The sequence below is a fragment of the Triturus cristatus genome, chromosome 5_2, assembly GCF_964204655.1.
Source record: "Triturus cristatus chromosome 5_2, aTriCri1.1, whole genome shotgun sequence".
NCBI lineage: Eukaryota > Metazoa > Chordata > Amphibia > Caudata > Salamandridae > Triturus > Triturus cristatus.
The window spans coordinates 90,071,244-90,095,592 of NC_140588.1; the positions used below are offsets into that span (position 1 = coordinate 90,071,244).

General features: G+C 43.8%; 1 protein-coding gene across 1 annotated transcript in view; it reads left to right on the plus strand.

The window, feature by feature from the left end:
• The window catches only part of CDH12 (cadherin 12), a 2,012,840-nt gene that overhangs the window by 1,108,223 nt on the left and 880,268 nt on the right, over positions 1 to 24,349 (plus strand). The window lies entirely within an intron of this gene.

The following is a 24,349-nucleotide window of genomic DNA, read 5'->3' on the forward strand; positions in this document are numbered from 1 at the left end:
TGATGACATTCTCAAGTACTCTGGCTGGGTGGGGGAGCAGGGAGATCGGCTTAAAGGGCTGTAAATGTGTCTCAGACCTGCTACTGCTGTGCCTGCATGTACAGTTTTTAACTGCCATGTCGGCTTGGTAAGTGCCCCCAATTGCCAGGCCCTAACTTTCCTTTTCTTACATGTAAGGTATGTCTCTGGTAGGCTCCAGGTAGCCCTGTGGGCAGGGTGCAGTGTACATGAAATATAGGACATGTACTGGTGTGTGTTATATATCCTGATATTGAAATACTATGCATTTTGTTTTTCACAATTGAAAGGATGTCTGTCCCATAGGTTAACATGGGAGCTGACCGGTAAAATTTGTACAAGTGTAACTTTCCTTTGGGACAATATGGAGAACTAGAGTTTAGGCTATCTGAACTCAGAATTTAATAACACACCTTTTATTAAAGATGGTTTTTAAATTGTGTGTTAGAAAGTGGGCATTTTCTTGTTCAACCATTCTGTGTCCCTGCCTGTCTATGTATTCACCGTCTGGTTTTGGAGTGACAGGTGCTGGGGATGTGCATTCACTCTAGACAGTATCAAGGGGGGTTGAGGTGTGTCCTGCCTTTCCTGGGTGACTCATAGCCAGGCTGAATAGATCTTTCTGTATTTAAAGTGGTGGGAGAAGTTTTCACTAGCACCTGAATAGGCTTCTATGCACAATGCTGTCACCACCCCCTGTGGTAATGCTGGATCGGGGAGGACAGAACTGATTGGTACTGAGCTCAGGGACTCTGAAACAAAGATTACAATGAGAAAGTGGGGTATAAGTATAAAACTTTCACCCGAGAACTTTAGATCACTTCTGGAAACAAGAGGGCCCTGCCAAGAAGAAGAGCTGAAGAGCGATGTAATTAGCACAGCCCTTTTTATGTTTGCGGCATGGGTAGGTCGTGGCTGATATATATATATATATATATATATATCTTGAATGGCGAAGCTATAGTGTGTCAACAAGGAATGATCACTAGATTTCACCAAAGGGGGTGTAACATGCAACTGTTAGATCAAACACTGGGCAGTCAACAAGGATAGAGAGAGAATCATTTTAACCAAAATAGCAGAAAACAAGGTAAATGGACTGGTAGGCTAATTACACCATACAGCAACCAAAGCAGTAAGTTAGGAGCTCTAGTGTGAAGGAACAGGAACATTAGTCTGTCTGATTCGGTTATATGATCAATAGAGCCCAGGACACCTCAGATTGTATATTAGAGAGCTTTTTCTAGGAGGGATGGTCTGATGAAGAGCAGCCTTGAAACACAGAAACCAAGGAAATGGCTTCACAGGGAAAAATGTATTTTTAATATGTGCCAAGAGCAGAGCATGCACAATTGGTACCAATACGACCAAATATGTAACACCCTTTAACGATAGACATCAGAAAATCTCGGGAAGATTCAATTACAAAAGTAACGTTGCGGTTTACATGTAGCTGCAATTTAAGATAGATATGTTGGAAACACAATGCTACAGGTTTATAAATGCATACTGTGCAGAAAAAGAGGCTCTAACGAATGCTGCTCTGTAGGATTTACAGAAAGTACCAGGAGTGCAGCCAAGGTCACTTAGCATCCAAGGGGACTATATTCCCCAACCAGTAGTGCAACAGGAGACACTTTTGCAGAGTGGTGGAGAAAGGGGGCGTGGCCTCTGGAGACCTCTTAGCAATTCCGCTGTGTGTGACTTACTGGAGGAAACAGGAGGGGTTGTTTGCCCCCAAGGACCCTCAGCAGCTAATGGGACTTCATCCCCTAACTAGTAGTGCATCAGGAGGCATGTTTGCAGAGTGATAGAGAAAAGGGGTGGGACCACAAAGACCTCTCAGTAATCCAGCTATGTGGGTCATACTGAAGGTAACAGGAGGAGTAGTTTTGTTTTTCAATTAATTTCCAGACATTGGTGTCTTTTTCCATAATGTTCTTTTTATTAAGTATCCAATTCCATCACATTTAAAACAGACCCAGCGAACGTTTTTAATCCTTTATAGGGACTTCATCAGGGCAATTTGATTTAGCCTTCTTCTCAAGATTCTTCTGTTCCATTCATTAACGCGTTTCATCCCTTATAGGGACTTCATCAGGGTCTTTCGAGCAGCCTTCCACCATGTGTGTCCTAGTCCTGTCTGATCGATCATAAACAAAATACGGAAAGTAATTGAAAAGAAGAGTGATTACAGATACATGCAATTCAAATTGGAAAGTTCAATGTGAATAAGGAAATTAGATTGCCCTCCTAATATTGTGAAAACAAAGAGTCCCAAGATGGCTATTAACGTTTCTTGGTTGAAGTGCCTCAAACATATATGGCCATTCAATGGTGTCAAAGGCTATCCGTGCGTCTAGCGATAGCACCAGGGTGTCCTCTCCAAGCCCATCAGCACATCCCAGGACTCCATTGAGGCGTTGCAAATTTAGAAAAGTATTGTGCCCCGGCATTAAGCCTGATTGATCCTGGTGTCCTAGTGTTGTCATAACTTGGAGGAGTCTGGTGGCCAGTAATTTGGCCAATATTTTAACTTCGGCGTTCAATAGCAATATAGGCCTTTAAGTAGAGCATATATCTGGTGCTTGCCTTCCTTGTGGATTGCACGTTGTTGGCTATTATTTGGTCATGGTGTAAATGCCTGCATCTCGACTCTCTTTGAACATTAGGAGCAGGTGGGGCGCTACCACTCTGGCTGTGAGTTTTTATAACTCAATAGAGAGCCCATTGGGGCCTAGGGCCCAGCCTGGGAGTAGGTCCCGGATCGCTTGGACAATTTCATCCTCTGTAATTTCCTGTTCCAAGAGCACCTTATCCTCAGGTGTAACCACAGGTAAATGTATGTCAGCTAAGAGCTCACGAGATTATTCAGCTGAGGCTGTGAAAGTCGGGGAGTAGAGAAGAGAGTAATAGGTTGCAGAAGCTTCTGCAACCTGCTTTTTTTTCCCTGCTATTTCTAAGCCAGAGCAAGCCATGTCTCCGTCCTCCGTGACTACTTTAAGGACCTAGCTATTCATTAGGTTGAGCCTGGGCAGTGCATGTGCTGCTCTGCGAGCCATGCTGTATTGGAGTGTGTTCTTGAAGCCCCGCCCACTCACCGCCCATATTTGTCATTGGCTTGTGTCATTTTCCTTCGTAAATGCTGGCTTCTGATTGTTATTAGGCCTGTTAGTTCCTCCTTAGTTCAGCCTTGTCTTCATTTGTAACCTCCCATGAGGACTGGCCCTTTTTCTTTGGTTGTTACACAATACGCCTTCTTTAGTCTATAAGCACTATTTTCTTTAATGAGTTTCTCTTACTGCAAGAGGGCAGGAAGGTCTGTTGTGCGCAGCTGTGACCACTGCTTTATTTATTTAAATCGTAGCAAATGGGGAGCTCATCAGGGGCCATGGGAGACAGAAGGAGGCAACTCAGCAATGCCTTCAAGCATTTGGAATGCAATATGTCTTGCATTTGCGAGAGTTTCAGCTATTGGCATTGTAAATGCCAATGCCTTTTATTTATGTTTAAAGAACCAAAACATAAATAAAAGGCATTGTCATTTACAATGCCAATTGCTCAAACCTGTGTAAATGCGAGACCTATTGCATTGCAGATGCTTGCTTTTCCTTTCTTATCCAACCATAGTAGAAGTTTTCCAGCCATGTCCCTTGTTTCATAAAGACAGTTTTAAGTGGCCTGGTGAGAGACCCTATCTGCCACTTTGGCGGTATCTTTGTACTCTCGTTATTTGAGGCTAAGACTGTGAATGATCTCATCACGGTCTGTAGAGCTGGAGTTCAAGCTTCGCCCCTCCAGGGTTAGTATTTTCCTCTCTATCGCCTTCAAGCGGTCCATCTTTTCTTTTTTATGTCCCGTCACGAGGAAGAGACCCTGGCCCCTTAAAACTGTCGGATAGGCTTCCCACAAGGCCAGCATCGAAGTGACAGAATCTTTGTTTTCCAGAACGTAGTGCTCCGTAGCCTTGCAGAGGCCTTTACAAATACTGCGATATCTATATTTTTTAAACTTAAATATCTTTGAAACTGCTGAATGGATTTACACCATATCACAAAAAGCACCCTTTCTGGACCAACATCTAGCTTTTTGCCAATTTTTGTTTAATTCTGTTCAGCGGTTCAGGTTGTAGTCGTGTTCAAAAAATGAGAAATCCCCATAGACATAAAATGGAGAAAACACATTTTGGGACCCCCTTGTTTCTCTGCCCCCCCCAAATTTTCAACATACTAGCTGAGCCAGAAAAGGGAATATTTTTGAAAATTTCATAAAGATTTGTCAAGCGTTGGCAAAGTGAGCAAAACAAAAAACACTTTTCCTATGGAATCTTTGGTCCTAACTATAACTACCTACATGCGACCGCCAGTAGGTAATATTACCTACTGGCGGTCGCCAGTAGGTAGTTATAGTTAGGACCACGTTTCCATAGGAAATCCGCAACATTCTATTTTGAATAACTTTGGCGCCGGTCGACGAATCCTCGCGAATTTTTCCAAATAGGTGGGGCGCTACGCTCCGCTCCTACCCTGAAAGTCTTGGGGGGATTCGTCAAGCGGGGGCTGAGATAAAAGGGGGGTCCCAAAACGCGTTTTTCCCATGCATTTTTCCATAGGACCTTTAGACAGGGCTACAGCCCGAACGGCTGAACAGAATTACTAGAAATTTGGCAGAGAGGTAGTCCTCAGGTCAAGGAAGTGCCTTTTGTAGGTTTGGTGTAAATCTGTTCAGTAGATTCTGAGAAAATAGCCTTTAAATCAATATATATATCTGAGCCAGCTTACGGTGCGCTTACGGTACGCTTACCGTACGCGTACGGTGGCGTGCGCGAGCGCGATTCTGATTGGCTCTTAGATCTTAGTAAACATTCGAATCGGCCGAAACCAGGAAGCGGCGGCCGCCATTTTCTCTCTCGCACTGAGAGTGATGTTTAAAATATAAAGCACAAAAACATGTAAAGGCGCTGTTTAGACAGCTCCCACACACATAGCCATGTTGAGGGAGTCCCCAAAGATCCCCCAAGGCCAAAAACGGAATTTTTATTTTTATTTTTTCGGTAATTTCGCCGATTACGCTTACCGTACGCGTACGGTAAAAAATAAAAAAATAAAAAAATGATCCACACTCTCCCCACCCCGTGTGCAATTGGTACGAAAAATTAAAATATTACCTTTCAAAACGAAGTGCATCATATGTCCTCCATGTGCGCACGGTGCGCGAAGCGCATCGTGCGTACATGGCCCATCTAGCGTAACGTGGGCACGCGGTGCGCGTAGCGCACCGCGTGCCCACCGTGCGTGCACGGCACTAACTCCGTAAAGTGGGCGCACGGTGCGCGAAGCGCACCGTGCGCGCACGGAACGAACTGCGTTAAGTGGGCGCGCACGCCACGATTGGCGTAAAGTAACTTAGCATTTAAAAAACCGTACAAATTCACTGAAAAAAACATAGGTTTCACACACGTTATAGTTAGGAATTAGCATTTAAAAAACCTTGCAAATTCACTGAAAAAACCATAGGTTTCACACATGTTATAGTTAGCGGAAATTTTACTGATAAAAAACCAATGAAATTCCCCCGTTATAGTTAGTGCAGGCAACTATAACTCACGCGACCGCAATCTTCTGCTGATGACATATGTGTCTTTATGAAAAAAAAATATTTGTAATATATGTATAGCTAAAAATGTATGGAAGAAGACATGGGCAAATAAGTGTCTAAATACAGTATTAGCATCAGCAGAGGATTGCGGTCGCGTGAGTTATAGTTGCCTGCACTAACTATAACGGGGGAATTTCATTGGTTTGTTATCAGTAAAATTTCCGCTAACTATAACATGTGTGAAACCTATGGTTTTTTCAGTGAATATATATATATATATCCCAAAACTTGACCACACAACATCCACTTAAGAGGACAAAGACGAAAATGGACCCAATTTGCAGTGCGTAAATATTTATTTGTTGCCACGCACCTCTGCCACAACGCGTTTCGACCTTCAAGCGGTCTTGTTCACAGGATGTATATATATATATATATATATATACTACTTGATCGTCCTCCACAACCCGTTACGCGGCGGGTCACAAACTCCTCTATTCCATCACTAATCCATATGTTCCTGAGGGGTAACAATTAACCCCTTCTGTGCCACGCCCTTTCCCCCTCCTGTGCCGGGCGTTTTATTAGTGGGTGGGGTTCATGACGAGATAGTCTCGTCATGGGCACAGCGCGACCGTGCTCCATGACGAGACTATCTCGTCATGGGCACTGAAGAGGTTAATTAAAGTGTAATAAAAGCTGCAAAATGCATCAAACTCCCAGACGGATGCATTACGGCGACTGCCTTCTAATGGGCCTATCCTTATAAAACTCTTACCAGCAAGTTATTTACATTTTCGTTGTAAAGTTGTTCGTGGTGAAGGTTATCTGTGGCTAAAAAAGTTTTTGTAATTATTTTAGTTGTTAAAAAGCTTTCATTCTGTCGGCATCGTTAAGGCCATTCGTGGTTCCAGCGGTGTTGATAATGCAGTTTTCAGACAAGGTGCAATTCTTTGATGTCAGTGGGGTTTCAGTGCTGCATGATGTCACTTCCTATACACCGTGGAATTTGTCCATGTGAAGCCAATTTCATATCTGTGCCTGGATCGTGTACAAAAGGCATACATAGGGAAGTGTGTTACGGTATTGTGGCTGCCACAATTTCGTGTATTTTAATTTTTTTGCAAAACTAGGTGCACTCATAAATTCAGTAGGGGGTTTTGCAAAATGCAGTCTCATGGCCGACTGGTACCTGTCTTCGTTGTCTCTGGGCTGCTGAACCCTTTGCACTTACAGAAACACGTGTCTCCTTTTCCTATCTATTTCTCAAGAATATACCAAATAATATGTCTGCACTAAAAAGAGCAACACTACCCAGGTTCCCTACTTAAAAACCTTTTTAAAGGTCATAACTACAGTCTGTCTTATGCTGCCAAAAGCCAGTTTCACCGTGATTTCATTTTTAAATTATTGCATTATTAAGAGGATTTGCTTGAGATGACTGAAGCTACAAACGACCTTTATTCAGTGACTATGTGGCTATCATCAGCGTTTTGTCTGCCATTTCACTGGTGTAAATTCCTTTTCTTAAATGCTATGAGTGAGGTCTGTGGTATATGAGTATTGATAGTGAATATGTTTGCTTCTACTGCACGTCACACAGTTTGTTTTTCCATCTTTAAGCACCATTAATCTTCAATAATTTGGTAGTTTTTGCTTTTCTGTAGTATCTGCTGTACATTATTTCGTGAATACATTTCCCCACTCCAAAAGGATAGGTTCGGCATTCATAATATGATTATAACATAGGATGACACATGTATTTGTAAAGCGCTTGTTCATCCCAAAAACATCATTGGGCCAGCTAGAGGATATTTATTTTCATCCACTTCTATAATATCCACTTCATTTACCTTGGAAGTATGAAAGGCTGAGTGGCCCCTGCGGATTTGACCATCTGACCATCTGTCCTATCATGAATATGAGTAAGGTGGTGCAGAGCACAGTCTGCGCTTGTTGTAAGATACTGAACTGTTCAAATCACATACACTTAACTTGGATATTCACTGAGTTAGGGCATGAGCTGCAGACAGCACTTCTTGGAAACAGTGAGCAGTGGTGCTGACCCATTTTGCCTGGGTCACCCAAATTTTTTGCCTTCTGTAGCTCACCCACTTATGTTTGCATTAGAACTCTGCGCTTTTCCCGCCTATCCAGTGGAACAGTGCTGGTGCTTGCTCCCTCAAACATTGTATTGCTACCATCTACCTGTCTGTTATGTTTAGTTTACTTGAAAGTACCCAGTAAATGGTACTACATTTACCTGGGGCCTGTAAATTAAATACTATTAATGGGAGCAGCACTCATTGTGCCACCCACTATTGTGCCATTTTGACCTAGCAAAATAAACCTTTTACCAGGACTAAACATTCCTTTTAATACATATAAGTCAACCCTAAGGTAAGCCATAAAGGCTCATAGGGCAGGGTGCATTGTATTTAAAAAGTAGGTCATGCGTACTTACGATTTTCATTTCCTGGCAGTGAAAACCTTCTAAATTTGTTTTTTACTCCAATAAGACCTATCTCTCCCATTAACTAACACGGGGTTACTTATTACATTTAATAAGCTAACTTTGGATTGGAAGCAGATAGAGATATGCTGTATGCACTCAAATGTATTAGAATTGAAAATACTACGTAATAGTAAAGTCAGATTGTAGGTAAAAAATGCCTCTTTTAGAATTAATAAACAATCACAGGGGTGTGGTTGAATGAATTACGTACTTTTTTACTAAAGGGCAAGATATTTAATAAACTTGACCAGTGTTTACATTACACACTTCTTCAGTGACAATTTTTACATTATACTTGGACTTGGACTAGAACAAGGATAACCATTCTTCTTTTACATAAATGAAAATCATTTCCAAAGCTAGACCATATAACAATCATGCAACATTAGAAAAGTTTACAAAAATAAAACAAAAATGACCAACATGACAATAAATGGTGCATTGATAGACACATGAAAGGAAATAAATTGTATTGTAAACCAGTCCAAATGATTTCATTTGAAGGGATTAGTTCAAAACAGCTTAAAGGAGGCTGAAACCCTTTCAGTGTTCAACATCTGTGTTAAAACATCATCTAATATGGAAAGGATTATAGTTCATATCATTTCTTCAAGCATTCCATATTTGTGAACACTATTATTAAATTCCCAGAAGGTTTGTGCCAAAGCGTTTTGAACCGCAACTGACTGGGGGTTCTCTTCCAGGCTGTGAGCTGGTGAACGCTTGTGTGTATCTAAGTCAAATGTGAAAAACACAGGTTTAATTAATTAGAATTTAGTCATTTTCTTGTCCCAACCATTTGTGCCTTCTGCCAGTGTCCTGGGTCATATGTCTGTGAATGACTCTGCTGTTGGTGTTTGTGAGTTGCTTCCAGACAGAAACGCAAAAGGATCTTAGGTGTGGACAGGATGGGACACCCTGGCAAGATGGCTGGATGAGGAACTGTACCCAGACCCACTTTAACTTCAAAGGTCTTTGCCTCCTACTCACACAAAGAAACCTAACACCAGGCTTGCCCTGCTTTAAGCCAACTGACAATGTGGTGCCTTGGCAGGGGAAAAGGAAGAGCTTTCCAAAGCCAGATGTAGGAGTAGGAGAAGAAGTCCCCCAACACAAAGGCTGGTACCAGGAAAAAAGTTTGGACCTGCAGAGCCATTCATCAGAACACACTGGGTCCTGTGGAAATTACAGAAGTAGGACTGCCATGTTGCCAAAGGACTCTCCTGCTCCTTGAAGGACTGCCTAGCTGACTGAGAAGGAATACTGGACCTATCTACCCCATCCCAGATCCCCCATAGTGATTCCAAGGGTCAGTTGTCCAAGCTTCATCGTGGTCAGCCTGAACTTGTGACTTTCCCATGGTTTACCATTACCAGATGGCCGTGAGTGGTGCTTTGTGCTTTTTAGGCACTATTTTCACTTAAAACTTTGAAATTTCATTTCTCAGGTTTTACTAATTGTTTTTTTTTCACATTCTAGCATCCCTTTTGTATTTTGATGTACTCTATTTTTTAAAACTGGTTTGGAATTTTTCTTTTCACTTTATCACCTTTTGTGTGCTGCGCAGTTACATTACACATTACCTCTAAGTTAGGCCTGGCTGCTTTTGTGTCAAGCTACTAGGGAGTTAATCACAGGTTAATTTTGTGACTTTTGTGGTTCACCACGGCAAGAATTATGGTTGTTGCCCATGTGGAGATACATCCCCCTGAACCACTAACCCAGTTTCTTATAAGTGATTTCATCTTCTGTTTCGGAGCTATGCAGCTTACCGTCTTAAAAATCTGAAACACAGCTGTGCTCTGATGGAACTGCCCCATGAGGTCAAGCCTATATTCCTGCAGTGCATGCATTAGTCCATTCAGCCACTAGAGCCAGCAGAATGCTGTCGTGCAAATATTCCACAAGCATTAACTCATCACAATCACCAGATAATAGCTGCTCATAGGTGAGTTCTGAATATAGTCACTATGTCAGCCGTATGAATATTGTCAGTAGTGATTGAGCCATCTATCATACAGAAAAAGTGCTGTTGATTTCTGCGATATATTTGAAGCGCCACAAAAAAGAGAAATTGTTTTAGAATCGCTATATGCATCCAATCTTTACTTTGTGAAATTTTGCATTTTCAAATATGGGTGATAAAATTATAAACATGTGTGAGTGTGTGTATGTGTCTATATGTATATATGCAGGCAAATGTCTCCACATTACATTTATGTCATACGCTCTCTATGAATTCTTTCTCTCTGTACATCCTACACATAATGCCAGAAATGTAAGCTAGCGTGTTTATAATTGTCTGGCCTACCAATCTCTTTTTCTTGGCAGGTTCATCTTCAGTTTTCCTAAAATAGGTCTACAAGATGTCAAAAGTGGTCGGGAAGCGGAGCTAAATGTAGAGTTAATTGTATACCCGTCTGACAGTTTATGCCAATCTAAGACTGCACGACAAATTAAAAAACTGAGCTTTTATTTGAGATTTTTAAAAGTGGTATAGGGCAGATTAGTTACTCTCATGTCATTCTGTGGTTTCATAAGTATGGTCAGAACTGCAAGGCGATAAATGAATAAAAGAGTATTTGTCAACATGCAAGACTGTGAGCATTCGTTGTTTTTTGTCTTCCTGTTATTTTCAATTTCATGCAATCATTTTATAAATAATTCTAGTTACCAGGGAAATTTACAAGAACAGAATCAGTGTTTTCCACCAACCATTGATGTGTTGGTGTTGTATCCTGGGGCTCCCACCACCTGAAAATGAGACCCCTACAAGAAATTGGAAAAATCAAGAACACTGCTATCAAAGTATCTTTGTCTGTCTGAGACGGGCTTGATTTATCTTAAACCTAAGCTATGAAAGTTGTTCTCATGAGCAGGAACAGCCTCCTCAGGTCCTCAGGGAGATGAACTGTAAAAGTGTGGAGGAAGACAGATTGGGACTGGGCTTTGTCTGCAGCCAAAAGTAAAGAGTGGGTTAGCTGTGCTCCACTGAAGTCTGTGTCCTGGTCGCCGCTTTAGCGTCCGTTTTCATGCGAGAAGCGGCGATAATTTTAATGCACTATCAGCAAGGTTACGCTATCGCGTGAATCCATGCCTTAGCGCCCTTTCCCTTAACGCCCAGCTTTGCATCTCTAATGAGATGCAAAGTGGGCGTTCCTCCCCAAAATAATGTGAGAAATGTCGCTAACCGACATTTCTCCTATCATCAATCTGAACGCTAACCTGCATAGAGATAAGAAAAGTAGCGCTACCGCGGTTATCGCTACCTTCCTTACGCCTGCTTTCAGGCTGACTTAGCCATTATATCCAATGGAAGGTGGATATAATGGCAAAGTCTGCCCTGCCCTATCAACAACGTATCGCCAATCGTTGTGCGATTATCACTGTATTTCCAGCGATAATCTCACATTTGGCAGCTAACTCTGGAATTTTTATCGCCTCAGCGATGCGCGTTGTTGATGCACGTTGTTGATAACGCACTAACTGGGCGATAAATTCCAGAGATAGCCGGCGATAAATATGCAAGCGCTAAGCGCGCTTTGTGATATTTCTCACCGTTCCTTGATAATATGGCCAGATGAGAATAAATATATTCAACTTTCTGGAAAGTTGAGAATGAGAATAAGTTTGACTCTCAAAGAACCAGGACTAGGTGTTGAGGAGGCATAAGAAAGGCAGACATTGGGCGGGTAAGTTCTCCTGATTTGTACCACTCAGAACTTTTTTTCAGTGAAATTCAAGGCTCCTAATGGCTCTCAGATAACCATTACTGAATATTTTCAAGCTCTAAAACCGTGCCTCAACCCTAAGCAGAGCGAGAGCAGCGAAAGGCAAAGACAAAGTGATCGTAGCTGAAATGTCAAGGTTATTGAAGATACAGCTTTTGGTGCCCAGGCTGAAGACTTCTGAAGTACTGGGTATTTTAGTCCCAGCGGTGCAGGGGCACACACCCTATGACTTCTGGGTTTCACCCTGTTCCGGACCTACAGAAACACAGAGTCTTCTGGGTGAAGTCAAAGAATCGTTTATTGGCTGCAGACCAATTACAGGTATCCTAGAAGTACACCAGCGTGTATGTTCTCAGGAGACTGCTGAAAATCATAGGAACAGGCTACATCTTAAATAGGCCTTTTCTGGCCCCAAGCATACATTCCTGAGTTTTATGAAACGGCAATATACAAGGATATGTTACAAAGAAAAGGCAGAGTCATGATGACCATCCCACATTCCAGTTCGGCCAGCCCACGATGATTTACACAACAAGGTTCAGATCCCACATTAGATTTACAGATCCCCCCAATAAACATGAGCGTCTCCTGTTTTGGGAAGCAAGTCATAAAGCAGGAACAGCCAGGTGCGAAAGAGATTAGCCAGGGGCTTGTGTTGGATGAAAAGGGTTTTATGACGGGCCAAGCCCTGATACGAATCACAGGTGGAGAGAGGAAGGGGAGCTCGTGAGACCAGTTTGACCCGGGGCAGCAGAGCCAGCTGCCCAGGTCACAGAGAAGTCAGAGAGGAAGCCCATGTACTGTGAGGCCCGTATTTGCTCCATTATAGCCTATGTGAGGGCAATGACAAGATGGCCACTGCTTCCAAAATGGAACCCGCGTAGCGAAGCAAAATAACGTGTACGCAGTGCATTCATAGCTAGAACGATATATAGAGCACTCGTACGTGCCGCATTTACCATTTGCGGTTCGCTAATACCAAGATAGACAGAGGTAGGGCCCTGTTCCCTACGCGGTCCCGAATATTAAAGTACGACAGACCCTCCTTTTGCCCTTACATAGGCAATCACTATACTCATCTTAATCCGAGTCTAGGTCAATGTTCACAAAGTCATGGAGATGTTGCTGTAGCATCATCCTATTACTTAGCTCGTCCCTCGATACAGGTTTCCTTACACATAAGGTAGCACAGAGGCCACATATCGCAGGAGCACACTGTATGCATAGACAGAACAGGAAAAGAATGGCTAAGATCATTCCAATGACCATTAGAACTTTCCAACCCCAGGCAGATATCAATTCCCAGAACCACCCCACCAGTGACCAATCTCCCTTATCCACGTGTATGGATTCAGATATTTTATGGAGTTTGGAGATGGCTTGATACACTGTTGGAGCATTATCTGGTATGAAAATGCAGCAACTGGATTGGATAACCCTGCATACCCCACCGCGGTCTGCAAGAATAACGTCTAGGACCATGCGGTTCTGCAAAGTCATAAGGCGATCCGCTTGGAGCTCAGCTGTCAGATTACCAAGGGCACCAGCCGTTACATTGACGGTGGATTCAACCACACGAGTCAGCTGTCTCAGGTTCCTACTATTGACCATAGGTCCCCAAAACGGCAGGAAACCCAAGAAGAAATCTCCTGCTTCCTGACCGGCAGTGTCCTCCTTACTAATCACGCCTCTCACAACTCTGGTCTTGTGATAGTCGGAGGCAGCAGTGAATGTAGGCGGTAGCAGATTCGCAATATAACATGTGCCCGAGAAATCAGGGGGCAACCATGTATATGCTCGATCATTACAGACGAAATATGTACCCTTGGCAGTCAAAAACGCAGGGGAAAACTGTGACGGAAAAGTGTACGTTTCAGTACAGTCACTTCTTCCCAGTTGAGCTCTAGGATTCTGACCATTACCCTGTAAGCAGAACCGACCCATGTGGGGTACGACCCAGATTGGAGATGAGATTTTTCGCTGTCTTTCACCCAGACTAATACTATACCCCGTCGCGTTCCATCCTACATAAGGTCTCAGCTCTTCTTTGGGAATGGATGAGTATGCATCAATATCCCTACTCATATCGGCAATTCCTCTCACTAAGGCTTTATTATTTGTACCAGGTCTGATGGGACGCGGTTGGCGAGGGGAGTACGTATCTAGAGCATAGAGAAACATGGTCTGGAATGCCCATGACGATCCATTGTAACTATATGGCAGCACCAGGTAGGGAATACCCTTGTTAATGGTATGTGGCATTAACCCACACACCCAGCAATTGGTCGTGTTCACTACTAGTTGGTGCTGGTGCAAGAGCTGGATGAACGAGTTATTTACGAACTCTGATCGTCTGGTCTGTTCGTGTTCAGGCAAAGGGTGAAAAGAGTGAGAGGAGGCAGTAGAAAGGGGTATAGGCTGTTCAGTGGGTGCAATGGGCTTTTGAGCAGAGAAAAACACACATCCTACAATAAACATCATTATACTACACAGTGCAAAAAGGCACAAAAAGACAAAACATTTACTTTTTACAATTCTACACATCCTTGTTTGAAAGTTCATTTCCTCAATCGGTCTCTCCATCTTAAACAACTCCATCCTCTACTCGGGCCGCTCGCGGCGGATGAGTTTCTTCTGCTAAGGAGTACGCCTGTCAGTCCAGGGAAACGCCCTAGACCAACCAGAACCGTTGACCTAACGTCTTCGGCCTGTACCCCAAAGTCTTGGCACCGCGACCCTGCGGCAGAACCCGGATGGTGGTTCGAAAAACAAAAATCAAGAAAGTCCTTCAGATGGGAGAGCAAAAAATGTCAAAAAGGAAAGAGTAAGGAAAATCTTTATTTGTCCATGGGCCTTGGTCTCAAATTATAACGGAGACGGCCAGGTGCCGTTTGGTCTTGAAACAAAAGTTCAGGCTCAGTGGTGTCCAGTCGATTCGATGGCGGCACAGCTTCCTGCAGAATATTGTCACTCTCTTGGACTGAAGCTGTGTCTTTTAGGCGTGCGTCACTGAATGGTACAAAACGAAGCACAGTGTCTGTCTCAGTGTCGGCGATACCCTCTTTGACCCACTGGTCATATGGCAGAGGCAAAGGGACTATTTTGCAGTGGGCACCATGAATCCAGTGCTTCCTCCCTTTTACTCGCACCGCTGATCTCGTTGACAGAAGCACAAGATGAGGGCCGATCCAGCGAGGTTCGTCGTTGCCCTTACGCTGGAAATTCCGGACCAGGACCCACGAGCCAGGGTTGATAGGGTGTCCAGGAGGTTCAGAAGCTTGGGGAAGAGTATCATGTACCTGTTGGTGCAAAACACGCAGTTTAACAGTCAAATCATACAGGTAATCGAGCAGTACTGGATGCTCTATTTCACTGAACTTCGTAGGCCTTGGCACACCCCATACGTTGGCCGGGCGGCCAAAGACTACTTCATAAGGACTAAGTCCCACTCGTGAGTGTATCGTCATTCTGGTGGACAGGAGTGCTAAAGGCAGAGCGTCAGGCCATTTAAGACCGGTGCTCGCCTGGATTTTGGCCAGCTTGAGCTTTAAGGCTCCATTGTAGCGTTCAACTAGTCCAGCTGATTGGGGGTGATTTGCAGCGTGGAATTTCTGCCTTATGCCTAAACCTTCACATACATTCTTCATCACTTTACCCTCAAACTCACTTCCATTATCACACCATACCATTCTCGGTATTCCAAACCTGGGGAAAAATTCCTTCACAAGGGCTTTGGCTGTGGATAGGGCAGTGTTATCTTTCAGAGGATAAGCCTCTACCCATTTGGAGAAAGCACAAACAACCACCAGTACATATTTTAGGTTGTTGCATCTGTCCATGTGAATAAAGTCCAGCTGCAAAACTTCGAATGGACATGATGGGGGTGCAAAGTGACCGGCTGGAGTTGGGGTTCCCCTACCAGGGTTGTACTTCAAGCATACCATACAATTCTTGACCACATTCTCTGCACACTTGGGAATCCCAGCATTCTGCCATACTGGAGCCAACAACTTACAGATACCTTTCGTACTGATATGTGCCATTCCATGTGCCATAGTAACCACTGGAAGCACATATGCATCAGGCAACAACCATCGCTTATGTTCTGTCAGATCAATCCAACAACCATTCTCATCTAACTTACCCATACTCTCTCTCCACTTGCTTAACTCTTCCTCTGTAGCTTCAGCCTGAAGCGACTTCACACTCTCTATTGTGTTCTCGCACATTCCCACATCATTAACCCATCTTGCGGGGCCTGCAACATACATTCTAGTCTTCACATTCTGTGCTGTCTCTTTCGCGGTCTCATCAGCAAACGCATTCCCACGTCCAACATCATCTGTGACTTTCCTGTGCGCACTGCATTTCATGATCGCAACTTGCAACGGTAGGGTCAGTGACTCAAGGAGATCATTCACTAACTTGCCATTCTGGATTTTAGCTCCATGTGACGTCAGGAACCCACGCTCTTTCCACAGTCGCCCGAAATTATGAGCCACGCCAAAGGCGTACTGGCTATCTGTGTATATATTCACTCTCATTCCTTCAGACAACACGCATGCTCTCGTGAGGGCAATTAATTCTGCTGCTTGGGCCGAATTATGTGGCACTCGTGCAGTTTCCACGACCGTGTGTAAAGTCGTGATAGCATATGCAGCAGTCGTGTCTCCATTAGGGAGTTTGAAGCATGAACCATCCACCCATAAAGTACCATCACACTCAGTCAGGGGAGTATCTTTCAGATCCACTCTCCCTTTCGTTTCTTCTTCCGTTCTGAACAGGCAGTCATGCTGCTCAATCTCATCTGAGTCTGCTGGAATCGGCAATAACGTGGCTGGATTCAGCGTATTGCATCTTTTTATGTGTATATGATTCGCTAACAGTGTGAGTTCATACCCTGATAATCGCGCACTAGTCAAGTGTTGTGTCTTGGTCCTATTTAATAATGTGTCTACAGCATGTGGAACCATAACGATCAATGTGTTGTCCATTACCAGACCAGCAGATTGTCGGATAGACATTGCTGCAGCAGCTGTCGCTCTCAGACAGCTTGGCAATGCCCTTGCTACAGGGTCCAAGGTGGATGAAAAATATGCGCATGGGCGCGGTCTGTCGCCAAAAGGCTGTGTTAACACTGACAACGCACATCCATCTTTCTCGTGAACATACAATGTAAAAGGCTTGCTATAGTCAGGAGTGCCCAACACAGGTGCTGAACACAACGCATTGCGCAATTCCACAAAACTTTTCTGGCACTCTTCAGACCATGGGATAGGATTCGGTGTGTCTTTGCATGTTAATGCTAATAAAGGTTTTGCCAACAAAGAAAAACTTGGGATCCAATGCCTACAGTATGAAGTAATGCCCAAGAAAGCACGCACTTCTCTCTGTGTTCTTGGCACACTCAACTGTGCGATGGCTTGAATTCTTTCTGGGGTCAGTCTCCTTCCCTCCTTCGATAAGAGATGACCTAAGTAGGTCACTTCTTGTCGACAATATTGCAGCTTAGAGAGAGACACTTTGTGATGGTAAGCGGATAAATGGCGCAACAATGACAATGTGGCTTCTTTACAGATCTTCTCAGTATCCGCGGCGATTAGTAAATCATCCACGTACTGAATCAGGATAGCTCCACTAGGTAAAACAAGTGCATCAAGCTGCGCTTTCAAAGCTTGACTGTATATGGATGGACTCTCGCAGTAGCCCTGGGGAGCGCGTTTGAAGCGGAAGCTTCGGCCTCCCAGACTAAAACCAAAAATGTCTCTGCTCTCTTCTGCAATTGGGATGCTAAAGAAAGCATTCTTTAAATCTATCACTGAGAACCATGCAGCAGAAGCTGGAATCATCGTTAACAAGGCAGTTATATCAGGGACAACCGGAAACTGTGGCACAACAATCTTATTAACCTCTCTAAGATCAATCACAAATCTGTAAACAGGTGGCTGTGAAGGGTCCGTTCGTTTTAAGACAGGTAAAATCGGACTATTGCAAATGTTGCCTCTTGTCTCTTCAATCACACCCTTATTAATCAAGTCGCTGACAATGTCTAACAATGCTTTCTGGCCTTCATTAGAGATTTTGTACTGGGGAATACGTGGCAGTCTGACATTAGCCTTTAAAGTCACCACGTATGGCGGTATCTCCAAGAGGCCCACATCATTGGGACCAGTAGCCCAAAGGGCATCCGGAAGGGATGACAATTCAGGTGGCATTGTATTTTTAGACAAGTACATAGGGGAAATCACTTTTTTGCCTAATGTAAGTTGTACTCCTGAAGGAGAACAATACAGTGTAGCGTGCAATCTTTTCAACAAATCTAATCCCAGCAAATTCTCACCACAACCTGTTGTTAGGATCAGGGGTGCTTTCAGTTCGCAAGGTCCAACAGAAAGTGACATGGGACTAGAAATCGGGTTCCTAACTGGGGCGCCAGAAAAACCTACTGAAACATTTATATCGCCAGACAAAGGTGCGCCAGGGAGTTTGGAATGCATTATTGAACTCTTTGCAGCACCAGTGTCTAGCAGGAAAGGCTCCGTTACATTTGCTGTAGTCACATCAACATACGGTCCACTCTGATCCACTGGCACTGAAACAACTCCCTCTCTCTGTCTATGGCTGTCCTAGTAATCATTATTTTCTGCATCGCCATCCTCCACATAATAATCATTATTGTAATACTGGGCCGTATTACTAGTCGCGTTAGCTTGCTGATCAAAACTATTAATGGCGCTTTGGGGCGGAAGAGGACGCGCGTTTTGGGGAACACTTCCACGCCCTCTGCCTCTAGGAGCTTGCTGACCACCTCTACCTCTGGCGCCATACGCATTACCGTTCCGTTGCATTAATTTAGGGCAACTATATTTAAAATGACCTTCCTCTTTGCAGTATGAACATTGGTTGGGACCTACAGGGACACGTGGTTGATAATACCCATTCATTTGCTGATTAGTCTGAAACTGTTGGGGTTGGTGATAAACACCTTGGGGTTGCCTATAATTATTCTGACCTCCACGTGGTGGATAGGCCTGCTGTAAAAGGACCTTTGTCTTTAATTCCTTCGTTTTCTTTTCTGTCCTATCTTTCTCGTCTTTATCTCTGTTTTCATAATACTGTGCAGTAGCCAGTATTTGCGCTGAAGAAGAAACAGCCCAAGAACTCTCTGAGTCTTTCAACTTTTTACACAGGTCAGGAAGTAAATTCTGCACAAACTTATCCACAAACAGCCGTTGGCCACCCTCAGTACTCATATCCTGCCCACTGTGGTCAATAAACGTTTCCTCAAACCTAGTAAAGAAGTCTGACACTGTCTCATCTTTCTTCTGCTTACATGCAGATAACTTGTCCCAATTTACGCGCATCGCAGGCATTAGTGTCTTCATATACGTGATTATTCTACCAGGCAATTCAGCTACTAAAGGCTCAGGTTTCGCGCCACCAGTTTGTCTTGCATCAGCAGCAATAATGTTAGCCCATGTATCCCCTAGTTCTGCATCGTGATCTGCATTACGAATTGACCCCCATAGAGGCTGTGGAACAACATTACCAAACAACATGTCTATATCGGCCAGGTTCATAACGCATGACCCTGCCGTCTGTGACAACTCTTTATAATAACCTGCTGGGTTTTTACGGGGATCAGGCAATGTCTGTTTAAGTGCTAACACCTCAGAGCGCTTCCATGGAACATGCACCCAAACACGTTGGAAATGCGCTGGCACAGCGGGGTTATTGCCGACAGCTGCAACTGCTTCCTTCCATACCGGGGGAACTTCTCTCATGGGATATTGTCGCGCTTTTACCTTTTTCCCCGCAAGGACATCTTGCTCAAACAATGACTGATGACAATCATCATTCCTAAAGGAAAATACGACCGCAACTGCTTTATCTATATCGCGGTCCACAATTACACCAGTTCCGAAATCAAACCTCACTCTACACAATTCCTGCGGGCTCGGATTTTTACCACTATCCTCCAATTCCTCACAGAGAAATTCGCACATTTTCTCAAACACATATCTCTGTTTTGGGGCATCCCACTGATGGAAGACATTGACAACTGATTCCACATCATACAATGAAGGGAAAACAATCCATCTACGCGCCATGCTATCTATTACCCTTTTCTCATCAGGGTTAGGCAACTGACTACGCAATTGCTTACGCCGTAAACCAGGAGTCGCACCAGATGACTCAAAGAGAGGCGACATTAACGTAGTAACCACATTAGCTAAACGCTGTCGCGCTGAAGGAGAAGCTGAAGCGGAAACAGGGGGAAAAACAGAGGGAAGAAAAGAGGATGTAGAAACGGGTACTGGAGTGGTGCAAGGAAGAGTGTTAGGGGAGGCAGCTGCTGGATTAGGCAAAGTCGCAGGAAGTGCGGGGGCAGTTGGAAGCACAACTGGCAGCCCTTGAGAGGGTTGCGTTACATGGATAGGAGCCGGCTGCACAGCAGCTGGCGGTAACGGCAAGGCTTGTATTATATCAACTGGAGGTGGCATATTCACAAGCTGGGGAGGTGCTGTGGCATTTTGAGCATACGGAGGTGGTGAACTCAACAAATGTGACATCAGGGGATCTTTTTCCTTTTCTTCTAACTCATTCTGCTTAGAATGTGGTAAAGCTGGGTAACATTTGTCAATCCCTAACTTACGCTGCCTGTGCATTTGCTCGCTCATCTGCTCCTCCTCATTGTCTTTAAATTGTACAGCTGCTTGCATTACTGACATACCTCTCTCTCTTTTATTCTTCTTCGCTAGCTTAATTTCCTTCTGTTTGGCTTCCTTTCGCCATAAGCGGAAAGAGTCAAACATCGCCGGCCGGGCTTTCTTCTTAAACAATTTAATTTCCAAATTATCTAAAATATCGGTATCAAAACTACCATTTTGGGGCCATTTTAAAACACCGTCTTTCCTGGTGTAGTGGATCCACACCTCATTATATGCAATTGGGCCTACGCCATGTTTTACATAGAGCTCATAAGTTGGAGTTCCAACCGGAGGAACCGGACATGATTCTTCCAGCTGGAAACCTTTTCCACAACCCAAACAGAATAATCTACCAAATAGTCCAGAACCAGGCATCTTCGCTCACTAGTCTAGATCCAAACGTCAGAGGATTATCGATTACGATATTCTCGTGAATACACGAGTCCTCTGGCTTTGGGGTTTGCAAACACCAAATCACCAAATTACCAAATCAAACCAAACGATCCCGAAGGATACCAAAACAAATGGGAGACGCTCCACTTATACTTAACTGAATATTGCTGATCGATGACGTCACCAGAAGACTCTCTCGATTGTTTCGCTCTCTCAAACTCGTCAAGGGTCCAAAACAGGTCGATTAATCAGGGCAGCAGTCCTTCGTAGCCGTCGGGACGCGGAGAACCTCGCAGAAAAGACTTTCGGACCACGTCGACATGCAGGGGTCGATGAAGTGGCGGCCTTCCTCCGGAATTTCCACACGAAGCTCCTCACGAACCTCTGGCTTGGACTGGTACCGCTGAAATCGTCCCGAGTTGGGCGCCAAACTGAAGTACTGGGTATTTTAGTCCCAGCGGTGCAGGGGCACACACCCTATGACTTCTGGGTTTCACCCTGTTCCGGACCTACAGAAACACAGAGTCTTCTGGGTGAAGTCAAAGAATCGTTTATTGGCTGCAGACCAATTACAGGTATCCTAGAAGTACACCAGCGTGTATGTTCTCAGGAGACTGCTGAAAATCATAGGAACAGGCTACATCTTAAATAGGCCTTTTCTGGCCCCAAGCATACATTCCTGAGTTTTATGAAACGGCAATATACAAGGATATGTTACAAAGAAAAGGCAGAGTCATGATGACCATCCCACATTCCAGTTCGGCCAGCCCACGATGATTTACACAACAAGGTTCAGATCCCACATTAGATTTACAGATCCCCCCAATAAACATGAGCGTCTCCTGTTTTGGGAAGCAAGTCATAAAGCAGGAACAGCCAGGTGCGAAAGAGATTAGCCAGGGGCTTGTGTAGGATGAAAAGGGTTTTATGACGGGCCAAGCCCTGATACGAATCACAGGTGGAGAGAGGAAGGGGAGCTCGTGAGACCAGTTTGACCCGGGGCAGCAGAGCCAGCTGCCCAGGTCACAGAGAAGTCAGAGAGGAAGCCCATGTACTGTGAGGCCCGTATTTGCTCCATTATAGCCTATGTGAGGGCAATGACAAGATGGCCACTGCTTCCAAAATGGAACCCGCGTAGCGAAGCAAAATAACGTGTACGCAGTGCATTCATAGCTAGAACGATATATAGAGCACTCGTACGTGCCGCATTTACCATTTGCGGTTCGCTAATACCAAGATAGACAGAGGTAGGGCCCTGTTCCCTACGCGGTCCCGAATATTAAAGTACGACACTTCTGCAGGGCCCTACATTTGTATCCAGCCTTGTAGAGCACATCATGACTACAGCATTTGGCTTTTAAACTTCCATTTCGGAGAGCAAGTACAATGGTCTTATTGTTGCAGAGGATGAATTCCCAGGCTTTCATCAACCCTTGCTCCATCTTGGTGGGTGTAAATAGGCCTCCAGTGCCATGTCATCTGTGCACCATAGACTAACATACTCCTTAATAGGGCCTTTTGGTTTTTCCTAAAAAATGCATAAGTCGTTGCCTTAACTGACTTTTATTGTTTCTTATGTCATTTTAAGCATTACATTTTATCCTCCTTTGCACCTTTGACTTTGGGAATTTGTTTATTCACTGGTCTTTCCACAAGATGGACCCAGATAGATTTCAAGCTAAAGCTGTTGTCAGGTAGGCACACATCCTTGCTTTACTTAAAATTATGCTTGTTTATTAACAACCTCTCTAACTTCTAGAGAGGCTAATCGCCTCAATTGTTAAGCAATCCAGAATCTTCAGCCTATACTGTAACATAAATACCTGAATGACATCTGACAGAGGTGCACCTAATTTCATTTACATATCCTGCCTCTGTTCTTGTTCTCTTCTCAACAATATACTGCTCTCGATGTGAAGTGCAATCCCTTTGACCACTTCCTCCGCTGCCATCCATTTAGATCTGCTGGTTCATTCTCAATCCACCACCCTCCCCTTCCTTTTCCATCCCCTCTAAAGCAGATGCTGCAAATGTCACATCATTACTGCCCTTCATGAGACATGTATTTCTTGTCCCAGTCGAGATAGAACATGAATTTTCTCTTTGAGCTTTCGTGTTACACATAATTTAGATTCTTGAGTAAACCCCATGTAGTAAATAACTTCTCTACTATTCTCCACTGAATAGCTCTGTAGAATGTACCATGACATCATGGAATGCCTGGGTGTCTCCTGGTGGGGCTACATCTGTACCTTCTATCTTCTCCTACTCATCTACCCTAGAACCAAGCTACAATAAAGAAGTATCCTTCTTATACAGCTGGACCCTGCATCTTCCTTTACCACACCCCACTGCTTACCTTGAAAGACACTCTATTGAAACAATGGTGGTTCGTTAAAGATCTTGCCTAGTATTTTTTTTAAACGTTTCACCATAGTTGAATTTGGCTCATTAAGATGTTATTGTGCAGTTCTGCGTTCTCATTAATATTTCTGGTGTGATGGTTATACTTGAAAAGATATGGATAGTGTAATTTTATTATACATTGATGTTGACTTTAAAAACTCATTAAAATAATTAAAAACAAAAGTTTCACCCACTGCTAGATGCCGTCTAGCTCTTCACTCAGGTCACTGAGCTGGGTGCATGTTAGTCTCACTGTACAGTTAATTGTTTGTTGTCCCAGTTGGTCATAGTAATACAGCCAGAGGACCTAATAAACCGGTCAAGAGGTACTGGAAACCTCAACTTCCTCAAGCCTCTTTTTCAACATAGCATGGTCCATTGTAACAAATGGGTCAACAGATCTAATACAATCACGTCCACTGCATCGCCGTCTTCCAAGATTCCTGATGTTTCTCTACAGCTATCACTAGAGCGGTTTCTATGCCCAAGCAGACTAAATGCTGAGCTGTCAAAGGTTCAGAAATTCTTTCTTCCAGGCTAGTAGAGGTTTTGTTTTGCAATAAATCTTTGTGTGACCTTCCTTAATGCAGGCAACAAAGTAGTTGGTCTCGGGCATCAAAGATGCTATTATTGAGTTTCCTTTTTTAATCGGAAAATAACACCTCCACTTTTCCATTCTATTAGAACTGGTAATGGAGACAGATTTAAATTAATTATCACTGTTAGATGGTTCTCGACAACCAGGGCAAATGACTTCATGACAGTAGCTGGAGAAAAATCATCATACTCCCAAATTGGAGGGTGCCAAAACCTCTGGAGAATTCCTTATGCCAAAATAGACGTGCTGAAGTTTGGTCACAAGAAGGACTCCAATTCATAGCGAAAGTTGTGACTTGATAACCTTGTCAATGGATCAAGATGGTTTCAAGAAAGGTTTGAAGAGTTTGCATTGCTGGAGTGAAGAATTTGCTGCTGAG